Source organism: Andrena cerasifolii, chromosome 12 (assembly GCF_050908995.1).
Source record: "Andrena cerasifolii isolate SP2316 chromosome 12, iyAndCera1_principal, whole genome shotgun sequence".
In the NCBI taxonomy this organism is placed as follows: domain Eukaryota; kingdom Metazoa; phylum Arthropoda; class Insecta; order Hymenoptera; family Andrenidae; genus Andrena; species Andrena cerasifolii.
The window spans coordinates 5,360,175-5,372,555 of record NC_135129.1 but is presented as its reverse complement, the minus strand read 5'-3'; the positions used below and the strand labels follow the sequence as shown (position 1 = coordinate 5,372,555).

General features: G+C 46.1%; 1 long non-coding RNA gene across 1 annotated transcript in view; it reads left to right on the top strand.

Annotated features, from left to right (window-relative positions):
• The window catches only part of LOC143375439 (uncharacterized), a 74,834-nt gene extending 62,738 nt beyond the window's left edge, over positions 1-12,096 (top strand). Inside the window, exon 3 of the long non-coding RNA XR_013086899.1 lies at positions 12,008-12,096. This is a non-coding gene — a long non-coding RNA (uncharacterized LOC143375439). The remainder of the gene's footprint in view (positions 1-12,007) is intronic.
• The last annotated feature ends 285 nt before the right edge of the window (positions 12,097-12,381 follow it).

Here is a 12,381-nt window from a genome sequence, read left to right as displayed (position 1 = left end):
ATTGAAAATATTCTTTTTATTTTTTTTTGTATAATATAAGCGTAGCTTAATAAAAAATAAAAGGTTCATTTAATTATATGTTGTATTTACTGAGAAAAAAATCTTTAAAAGTAGCTTGATTTTTCGGCCGTTCACAGTGGAATACCCCCTCAATAACACCACTAATTTGGTAATTAACCTCATTGCTAATAAAACTTTTAATCCCCGACCAGGCTTCCATTGCTTCAGTAATTAATCCAAAGGGTCCTACATGATCCGTTTAACCATCCCCGTCCAATTTCTGCCACACATCCTTCGCCACACTCGCGCCACGTTTACTTCCCACCTTGAAGACCATTTCCACGGGTGCTCGCCTGCTTTCACTCCCGGCACCTTCAATCGATAATTAAGCAGGACCAGCAACGAAAGGAGCATTCGCAGCCTCGCGCGATAACTGGCCCCGCGGCGGCAGTATCTTACCGAGAACGCGCGTAAAAGTGTTTCTATACGTGGACGATAAAATTCTCGAGATTACAAGCTGCACCGACACTTCCTTTCTGCGCCCCGAGGCGTCCCTTATCAGCATACTGCGAGGCGGGCCACAATAAGACGGAAATCTGGTGGAAAGAACGGATACCGTGCAACGAGACCGAGCCTCCTATCGTGGAAATAAAAGTAGCGAGTAACGGCTTGTAGACGGAGCCAGGAATAGTCGGCTGGGATGCGCGCTTGTAATATGCAATACGCAAACACGCCTCCTCCCGCGCGCACACGTACACACGCGCGCGTACACGACTCGATCGCCTTGCATCTCGCCCAGGCGACATTGCCTTTCCGCTCGAGGTGAGACGTCTTCGAATACCCGAGGCACGGGAACAACGCCTGAGAAACAGTCGACAGCCATGCAAATGTCTGTCTCGCTGGCCCCGTTGTTCTTCCGTCGCGGCATTACTTTTCCTAGCCACTGGATGACGGTTACACCTCGCCTCAGACCTCTGATGGCCGACATCAATTACCAGGACATTGATAAATCCCGCGGCATTGTTGAACCTGGCCCTTCGGCCTGTCGAGACCGTTCTCGCGTGGTTTAAGAGGGTTCACACTTTTCGGGGGAGGGCGATGCCAGCGACATTAAACCGAGCCGATTGAATTCGGCTCAGCTACCCTCCGCGCTGACTCCGTCGGGCGGAAAGTCGATAACCGAAGAGTTTTGGGACTCGTTCGAGCCTTTGACAGGGGGTGAACAAGTGGCACGCGAGCCTCGTTCTCTTGTCAGACTGTTGGTTAATCGAGTTGTCGACTCCACCGTTCCGTTAAGACAACGATATTCGGTCGCTCTAAAGTGCTGCGATATTTCTGTTTGTTGCAAGTTACTCTCGGTTTGGAGTTTTCGCGTGCAGGTAGAGTTTGATTTGAAAAGTCACATCCTCCCCGACCCAGTTTCGGGAAGAAACTCCGCCTCGCAGCTCGAATGTTGCATCCCCGATTGAAGTACCTTCTTCTGAGACACCGTCACTCAACCCTAATAGCACAGCTCACAGGTTCATTCTACCCTCCCATCCCCCATCAATTCTCACTACCCTCGACCTGGACATTCCATCCCGAGCCGTGCTTCGGTATCCTTCAAAGAGCCGCGTTTTTTCCCAAGTCGATTAGAAGTTCGCCAAGGAGGACGAGGTCGGAGGGCCTCGCGAGCCTTCCCTGAAATATTCCCTCGGCCGGGTCGTGGTAAGGGTTAGCGAGGAAGGAACGGCACTTGGTCGATGGTGTGCCGTAGGGTTGAATTCGGGGAAGGGTTAGCGAAGGAACGGGGGGGGGGGGAGGGTACGAGCGGGCTAGACAGTAAAGTTCCTTCTTTGTCGGATGGGCGCGGTGAATAGCGTGCGGAGGCAGACGGACGGGTTAAATTTGCATGGACGCTTGTCTGCGTTTCCAATTTCACGCATGCACACATCCAGCGGTACCGATAATAAACGGCGCCAGTTTTGGCATAAATCAAGGCCACAAATCCTGGCGCGCCTTCGTCAGTTGGTAGAGCCCAGTGGCCCCTTCAGGATATATTCCGCGACTCCGCTAGCACTAGGATCTCTGCCGGCCATCCCGCGCCTACCACTTTTTTTTTACCACCCCCGCCACCCCCCCGCCCCGCGCGCCGTTCCTTTCTCCCTTGCTCTTCATCGACAGACGGATTAATCCAACATGGAGAGCTAAACAAGCAGAAAGTACGCTTACCTGCCGGCCTGCCCGCCCGGCAGCGGAGGGAATATCTGTAGAATTTCACTCTCGTACCGTACGGTAATCCCCTGGTAGGCCGTTTGAACTGGACGTTTGAATGGCGCGGCTTATTAAGATCCGTGTTTTTCGTGGCAGCCTGGACGTTCCTGGCTGCCCCCGCGCCAGGCCCCGAATCGCGAGCAAAAGAGCGACAGCTTGATAATGTTTGAAGTATTATGCATTGTTAGTCAGGATTACCTATCCGGTGTTTTCGGCGATTCCGCTCCTCCCCTCTCTCCCTCCTGCCCCTTTCTTGCCGCTCTCTGTCGCCCTCTCCTTTTTACTGTTTCACGTTTTATTTTCCCCCCTCCAGTCATTTTAATTGTCGATTTGACCCCTCGCTGAAGTGATACGATCCCGTTTACAAGGCTTTCATCGGGGAAACCGATCGGGCGAATTAATGATGCACGTTATCAGATTATCTGCGAGCTAGTCGGGGAAAAGAGCGAAGGTTTTCAATGGGAATAATTGCACTTCAAACTGGCTGGTGATATTCATGAGTTTCCGAGGGTCTATCTGGGTAGGTTGCTAGAGATATGGTGGCTTGTGGGTAATTTTGTTATGGGGATTCGGTGTATTGATGGTTACTTATGTGGCTTGGAGGTAGGTACAGCAATTAGGGATTCTGTTTAGAATTTGTAACTGTCTCGTTACTTTTAAATAGCACGATGTGTATAATTCAGAATAGCAGTGGTGTTTCCTTGCTCTCTGTTCTGCTTTCCAAGATTATTTGCATAAGTTTTCACGAGTTGCTGGAACTTTAAAATAAATGTATTGGAGTCATTAAAGCTGTTATAGATTCAGCAGGTAGGTACGTTGAATTTGTAAATGTCAGGGTGAAGTTAGAAATACTTCGGACGAAAGAATTGTAGAATTTAAATTTTTAACCCTGTAAATGAAAATCTCTACAACTCTCCAGCAGACAGCCGTATCGACTCTTCACTCCAACAGACTTATTCTGAACTTCGTTAAAATTTCAAGCGCCGCTTGGAATCAGCCCGAAACCGACCGCGCATCGTGTCACGGATATACCTACTTAGGCAGTTAACCATAGAATATCGATAAATCGTGCCGGGCTACTAATTGGAGGAAAAGTACGGTCATTTGCCAGTGGCGGCGCAGTGCAATTAAATAAACATTCAAATCAATTTCCATGCAGTTACGGAACGCCCGCAAAATTTGCAACGCTCGGTACGGCGTGTCGTCGTCGTCTGTTTCGAGCCGGCTATTTACTAGGCAAGCAGAATTTTCGCGGTTACCATATCAATGAATGGGCACAATACGCGCCCTCTCATTAACGTTTTATGATGATCCAGCCGCTTTCAAATGTCCCGCCGCCCGGCAATAAATCCCCTGTCACCATTAACATTAAAAGAAATAACCGTGCGATACATCTTCCTGTTATAGGGCGGCTCGCGTTATAACTACCATATTCAAATCGGGCTGGTTGCGTGCTGGCATTTTGTATTCGTGTCGTGCGCAAACTTAGTTACCGGGGGATCAATTCTGGGGAAGATGGCGATTGGGGTGGAAGGTAGTTTGTACGTGCTTTGAGCGACGTCTAATTTCTTTCGAGCGAGAACAAATATTTTTCTCCATCGATTCCACTGTGCACAGATCGCATTTCGAGCAGCTGATGCGTTGGAAATGGGTCTTCCTCCATTCACGATCTATAACTTGTTCATTTTATAAGAAGATAGTGCTTCAGTGTAAGCAGATTGCATATCTCTTATTTCATTAAGCTTAGATCATTAACAATTCGTGACTCTCCTCTGAATGAAAATATCCTTTAACTCTTCAACATTTGTTCCCCAAAGCAAAACCGCTATTTTTCATCTGCAATTTTTTAAAGTAAACCTGAGGATTTTTAGAGGTACCAAGACCAATTCCGAATGCAGAACTATCGTTCAACATCGGCCAGTCTAGATCCACCCGAGACTTTTTGTTGCACAACGATTACACCCAGCGGAGAGAACATCTCGAATGGCAATTCGGTTCAATGGCGTATCGCGCGTCTATGTGAGCCGCGTGCTTCATAAAATTTTAACTTCCACTTGCTCCCTCAGCCTCGTTGTTTCCCGATACTCTCGATAACAGACTCTCCGCGTGAAACTCAGAGACGCGATGCGCTCCTCCAACGAAACTTAAAACAGTTGCCCCATAACAATTTACCGAGTTGCCCCGCTACGTACGACGCGAAATTTTTCCAACTTCCTTGGAACCGGGACGTGCGTTCCCCTGCGTTCCTGGACCACGGCTCTCCCCTGACCTCGTCAAGCAGGGTCAACAGTCTCTACGTCGGTTCCTCTAATAAACCATCACTATTCGACGGTGGCAACTCCATTTATTTTCGCAAAAAATTCACGCGCGAACGGGGACTCGCAGAAGCAGCTGGAAAGGGCCGGAACGAGGGGAAACGATGGGAATCGCGTTTTCTCGCGTAACAGCGTACAGCGCAGTGTATGACGGTTCTCGTATGAATTGCTAAGTCGGCTGCGAGCGCAGTCGGGGACAATTAAGCGTCTAATTTTCTGGATGTCGTGCGCACAAGGTATTACGGTGATTCGAGTGGGACTCTGTCTAGCTACTGACATACACGCCGCAACCTTGGATGGCGGACGAACACGCTGCTGGGAAGTGACAGTAGCTAATTAATTAGTATCAAATGTAACTCCCTCCGCAACAGTATTCTATCCGCCATGCCGCTTGTTACGGTGCACGGCATTTGATACAGCCGGTGATTAAGCACGCAGACGGAAAATCCTAACTGGATCGCAGGTGGTATTCATGCCAGCACAATTTTAGCATAAATTGCTGGTCTTGGAGGATCCCGATAGGGGGGTGCTGTCAACGATTGTGGATAAAATATGGACGAGTGTTGGTTAGTTTGTAGGTAACTTCGCTTTACTCAGGATCTGAGCAGTTCTTGATCCACTCGTGTTGAAATTTGGGAATCTTCGAGCATTCGCATCCTGATTCTCTGGGGTTACATTTCATTTTATTAACCGACTTTAAAAAGAGGACGTTCTCTAATTTATTCTTGGTGAAAAATCGATCTTCGTGAAATATCTAGGTGTGTGTCCCCCGCTTAAATTTGTAAAAATCATTTAAACTTTCAAAATTAGAAGAAAAGTTACTTTTCCCCCCAGTTTCTCGTTTTTTTCTCGAAAACTGTTTGTCGCACGAGAAAAAGTAATAGAATACGAAAGATGCTCCTTGTCAGGATCTACGACTTTTGTTTGACATGTTTTTGTATGTAATCAATAGTTTAGAGGGTAATTAAATAAAATCAAGTTTGCGCGCTTTTAAGTAATTATTTAAACGTTCAAGTACCCAGGGCTCCTTTTTCTCTTATCCAATCGGGCTCAAACAATTTCTTTTAATTAATTGCAACTATTCTGTGGGGTGCCGCGAAGAAAATTCGAAACTCGAAAATAATATCCACCCTATTATGGCACTGTTCAAATGGATTGGCATTTTGTAAGTTAATCTTTATTTACTTAGTCGATGATCGATAGTGTGCTAACCTTCGCTGCAGGTTACCATTCTCCAAATCTCCCAGTGGTGAATACTCGCAGCTCCTCATCAGCTTTAAACATATTATTTCCTTTCATCCGAAGCACCTGTACCTCGAGGCGCATAAATCACATGAACCCACGCAGCTCGTAACTTTCCTCCGCGCCCCACGATGCAACAACAAGAGATACTTTCTAGCTCAAGTTCGCGATTCCCCATCTATCACGAAATATGCACGCGCATCGAATCGCGTTCCAAGCGCGGGCGCGCAGAAATCCTCTGTTAATGCAAAAGAACGCCGGCACTATTTGTACACGGGGAATGCCGACCCCAAGGCGCGCGTCGCGCGCGAATTTAAGGCGCGACACTATAATTAGTCTAGGCGTGAGAATGAGGGGTTTCGGACTGCCGGTTAAACAGGCTATTAGCAGCAGCTGTTACGTGACATCGCCACGTCTTGGACACTATCTGATGTCGCGGCTTATACGATCTCCCCCGATCTCCCCCCCGCCGCATTCTCTTATAACTTCTTGTCCCCTGCGCGCCCCCTCTCGCCTCCACGGTTCTTCACTTTTCCCTGGCACCGCGTGCATCCCCCCCTTGGGGGCTCCTCGACCGTCTGATTAACTTGGTATGAAATTATCCACCGACTTGGACTCCCCTTCCCCCGCCGCCTCCTGCCCCCGGCGAAACACCGAACTGCACCCCCGTTCCCACCTACTAGCCAGCTCGTAACAGCTTCGCACCCCCTCCTATAGTCCAGCTCCATCCATTCACTCGGTCGTTTCGGAGGGTTGGGGCATACCGTGGCGGTTGCTTGTCCGCTGCAAGCCACTGCAGTTGCAGCTACAATTCCCGCGTGCATCGGGAAGGCGCAGCCTGAGAGACAGAGACGCGCGCGCCTTATTGTTAGCGTGGGGTGTGGGCCGGCGGCTATCGCGTGCGATAATAGCGGTGAACACGGTGAGCCAGTCAAACGCACACCGTATTGATTTTAATATCCGCGCCAGGAAGGCACAGGCGACTAGGAGCTGCGAGGAGCAGACGAGAGCCTGGTTGGCCAGACACCTATGGCGATGGTAATGCTTGCAGCGCGATCACACCCCCGTGCTCGCTTTAGTTTATTTTCTGTAATGGCAGGGGGAGGGCGGCTTTGTTGCCCCATCCAGCGGGAACTATATTTGACCAAATTCTGTGAGACACCTCGTTTTCGTAACGCGCCATTGCGAGGGCCACGCGAAACCATGCGCTTGGATGAGAATGTACACACGTGGTTTGTTAGCTAGTGTAGTCCTTGGGTTATATATGAGTGCATAAACGTTCGATACAATCGGCGTAGATTATTGCACGACTGACAATTTAAGTAGTAGACTCTCTCTAAGCCGCGCCGCAGAGGAAGCTTTAAGGGGTCATTCTACTTTGATCGGCCGAAAATGAAGCTGTATTTAAAGATTTTTTTCTCAATAAATACAACGTATAATGAAATAAATCTTTTCGGAATTTATTCAACCACTGTTATATTATATAAAAAAATTGAAAAAGATTTTTTTTAATTTGTTGCAAATGTTTTTTTACATTGTGAATGCGTGACACCCACAAAAAAGGTATGTTCGTGGCGCAGGTGATTTCCCGGCTCAGGCTTATGTGAAACAAAAAATTAGAAAAGATTCTTAATCTGTATGAGTGTCGCTATCGCTCGTAGCTCTATTCACACTTTTTGCCAAAAAATAACCGAAAATGTTCCCCGAGCCATTTTGATATTTCTCAATCAAAATTCATTGTATGTTGTATTTATTGAGAAAAAAAATCTTTAAATATAGTTTCATTTTCGATCAAAGTAGAATGACCCATTAAGGAGTTAGGCCACCTTTGAGGCCCGAAAATCATATATAAGTTTCAGATTTTTTTGGGCGGAATTAGAAAATAAATTAAACAACTTTTTTAAGGGCTTTATTCTATATGTCTTATTGTATGTAGAAACAAAATGTAACTACTTTTTTTTAAAAGAAAATGGCGTTGGTGGTGCTCTTCCATTCTTGCAGTTTTCGAAAAGTCACTCTCCACGGCTAGCAGTAGGAGCCCCGTATACTTTGACGTAGGATAAAAACCGATTTTTTTTATTATTTACATGACATTTACTACAGAAGTACATAGCCATTTGTCAAAATATTGATTTCTGTGAAAATGGTGGCTATTTAAAGAGAACATCAGTTTTAGCCGAAAAATTTGGCTAAAATTCTAAAGCAATTTGTAGCAATAAAAGCTTTAAATTAATCGTAAAATCCGTATGTACTTCTCTAGACACTTTATTATAGAAGATACTATTAAAATGTCAAGTGACTCGAGTAAAAATTGTTCAAGTTATGCTGCTACCCAATTTGAAAAACACAACTTGCCCATTTTTTAATATTTCAGTACAATATTTATACAATATATTCATCAATGCATGCCCTAAACATAATAAGCATAGAAATAATGTTCAACCTCATAGTATAAAAAAAACCGTCTAATTTGGTGCCGTTTCGAGCGTCTCAGGGTGGCGTAGCTCCTTAAGCGAACCTCGATAGGTTGATTACGGGAATGAACTGCACGTATCGATTGCCATCCTCTTCTATAGATTTGTGGGTGTTGTCTCGGGCGCTGGGGCGCCTGATGTCATTCTTTACCCGCTATTCCTCTCTGTTCCTCCTTGTTGCGACAAGCTTCGATTAAATTACCCGCTGTTCCGCGCGCTGCTCTTTTCCAGTCATTTAACAAGGACAGACCTATCTCCGATTGTGCCCAGCGCTACAAGAATTCCAAAAATCTGCTCGGGGAAACGAACAATGGCAGAGCTGCTCAGAGTTTTGCCCGCCGCTGCACAGAGCCTCCTGTTTCACGTTCGACGTTGAAACGGTCATTTCGCGTTGGCGTTCCATCCACTGAAGGGCGCTCCGGGGGGAGGTGTGAGCTCGTGACAGGAGGATGCTACAAAGGCGCGCTGAAGGGTGCCGATATGTTCCCGAACCGGGGTGGGGGATGACGCTTTTACAACATCTATAAACGCCCCGTGTTGGCGAGACTGCGAGAAGGCACCTGTGGCTGATGCACGGCGCGACGTTACCGCAGTCTACCGCTTTGCGTACGCCACCGACGCGTTAAGGATCTATGGAAATTTCTTGGCTCGCGCGACGCCGGCCATTGGCCTCCCTCGAGCAGAGAAAACGCTTCGTACACCGAACACCGAGCCAGACCTCTGCGGTCCAAGTTATTTTAGACATGTCTGTACAACTATTCTGCGCGAAGGATGTAGTTTGTTAGCTTGCAGTGGGTCGGACCTGATATAGGATCGTTAAATATTAAGGGTCAAAGAATCTTATTAGCTCGTCGAGGTTCGTTTATTTACCTACTCAGATTGGAGAGAACTCTTTGCGCAACGGCATCAATGATGTTTTAATCGAATCCCCCGGTGGTATCCGTTGAGGGGCAGTAATTATCACAATTCACTGCGAGGGAACTCGGCTAACGGGCTGTTGTTAAAATTGTATAATTGCGTCTTTGGACCGTTCCGAATGTGGGCTAACGAGTAGGCGGAAGTACAATAGCCCACCGTGAAAGCACGCAGCGGTCGGTATTAATCCGATTTGCCCCGGGGCAAGTTGAAGTTGGCGAATTTAATGAGAATTAATCGAGTTGGGGCATTAGACGATTGATGGGCTACCGGCGACAATATGGACGGCTGTTGAACGCTGTAACTTCTAATGTTCCTCCCGGTTGAGGCCGTGAGCGATGGTTGAAACGCAATTTCTGGCGGTGGGAAATTTATAGAGGGACGGGAAGAATTCGCTAATAGGGATTTAGCCTGAACGCTTCGAGCCGTGTCCGGAATATAATTAACGCCGGAAACTCGAGTTGGATGGCCACTCCGGGTTTGTAACAGCTCATTGAGTATGCGGACTGTTTTGTCCTATTTTCGCCCGCGACGATTTAGTAGAGCAGTCCTCCCGGCGTTACCTTTTTTCTGCCACGCGCTACGCCGGCTGCGGAGCAGCAACGGTGGAAACGTTCCTCCCAAGAACGATTCCAGGAGCATAATTCAATCCTTTCGCTATTTTGGCTCGCGATATTTTACTGGGTCTCCGCTCTGCAATTGTATTCACTTCCTGTTTACGTCGTCTGCAAACGTCGAAAAGGTAGAGACTTAGTAGTGTATTTGGAAAAATATTCCAGCACTTATTGCCTGAAATGACCGCACTCGATTTGGCAGCGGAATTATTCCCGGGCGGGGTTAATAGCGAACGAATGACACGGCAAACTTTGAAACTTAATTGATGGTGGCGATGGCGTTCAGCATTCCCAGCCAAATTATATTGGATACTAAAATTTATCGATGCATCGGGTTGCGTCTACGTTTCGCGCCGCGCACGCTGGCCCATGTGTTAGGAAAACTCGATCAAATAACGTTCCAAACGGTTTTCCGTGCGTGTCCGGACAATGGGCGCAGTTTAACTGGCGGCGTATGAATCCAACCGAACTCGGCACGTCGCGATGAGCACGCGATAAAACCAATGTCGACACGGTGTTTACAGTTTTATGGGGTGTTGGCTAAATGCAACCCGGTGTACAGACCTTAATAACTCTCGCGTGATACGAGAATAGAAATACGCTGGAGATTTACAGGCGTGCAAGTATTCCGTGCTCTGTAAACAACGGTGGAACGGCTGCACGGAAAACTCGCACGCGTGGAATTTAATTGAATCGTGTAATGTTGGAAATGCCGGAGAAATGTTGTTGCAACATTCTGCTGGTCGAAATTCTCAAAATTCTGCGATCTTGGAAGAAAATAAGGGGTAATCTTCTCAGAGGAGTGACTTGCTGGGAGAATTGCCAAATATTTGTTTCCTATCCCTCCAAATTTCATAGAAAATAAACTTTAAATGTTTAACTGGATCTACTGTTATTAAATCTGAAGTTGATAGAACGTCTTCGAAAATTAGTCAAAATATCGTTCAGTTATTTTCATATGGAGGCTTCAAATGTCGAAAAGAGTTCTTCACTGTCAGGGTCGATTTACACAAAACACTTAAAATATGCCTTACCTTTCAATTTTCAATCATTAATTGTAGGTATCCTCAGTTTGAATTCTTAAATATTCTAAGCTCCTGATTAAAGAAAAATGTCATATTCTTATATGAAATTTTTTTCGACCAGCGGCTGACAGTCAGTGTACAAGCCACTCACTTGGCAACCAGAGGTGAGAGTCCAATGTCTCTGACATCAGAGCCACGCACTTTCCATCCCTTATTTTTAGCTTGCCATTTCGTGATGACTCATTCGTCAAGCTTATACATAGACGTTAGTTTCTTGGCCAGTAGGAGGTATTGTCACCGAGTAGACACAGTGGGTAGTCGTCAGACAGTATGTGCTTCTGTCTGAACGTTCTCATTCGCTCAGAATATAACATCAGTGTCAGGCATGTCTGGATCGTTTGATCGAGTATCTCGACTCGAATAGATATCGCGCCGCGTTCTTAGTCGTCGTATTTAAAAACGAACGCTCCCTCGAAGCTGTAGGTGAGAATATCTCGGGGAATCCTTCGTTATTTCTCCTCGTTAAATCAAAGGAGACGACGACACGGTGCCCCGCCTTTTCTGTCTTGCGCTGAGACTTATTTCCGCGGCCAAACTATCGCGAAGAAAAATATAAAACCACCTTTCATTAAGCTTACTCCGAGCTATTAAGTTTAAGCAGCTTTCAGTGCACCGTCGGAAAGCTATGACACTAATAGGATGTGCTCGCCTTGTGTACCTTAACCGACTAAAACGCGAATTTGTGATGCACTGTTCCTGACGTTTCGTCGTTAAGAAAACTTCCTGTCACGTTCGAGTATTAATTTCCTTATCGTCCAGCTGCAAACCGTTGCGTTCGATTACCAACCTCGCGTCAATCGAGGAAAAATTTGCCTCAGAGTACTGTGCAAGTACACAGAAATCTTGAAAGTTGATTAACGGAGGAGGAAGTTGTTGGTTTTCGAAGATTCTGTGAAAGTTTCGGCACGCTTTAGAAATGTTGAAGATGTTCTGGGAAATACTGAATCGGATAATTATAAGTACACCCTGATTATAAGTGACTTAATCTACTCTCTTTCAAAGAACTCCATAGCCCTTGGGTTCGTCAGTAATGGATGAAACAATATTGCAATAGTATTTGTTCTTGTCAGAGAATTCTGTGTAGAAGTTTGATGTTCTTTTGGTTACAGAATCGAGTACCAAGGATCTCTGTTAATACGTCGATTGGGGCAGTTCGAGCGTGCTGCAGCCGTGCATGATCGTGTTGAGTGATTCACTGGTGAGTGCACTTACGAATGACTTCTAACTCCTCATATTTACTACACATTAAAAACAGCAAACTTCGTGCAAAATCTGAAAAGTTTACATTGCAATTTACTAGCAGCTGCAATGGGGAATCTTCGTTTAATTACAGACTGAAATAATCAAACACGTTGAAGCTGCAGTTATGCAATTACGCTTATTTTTAGGACAATGAATATCGATTACAAATCATTACAGCATAAACGTGTCTGATACATTTAGATTCGCATGTTTTCAATCTTTTAAACAATTTCAAGATCCT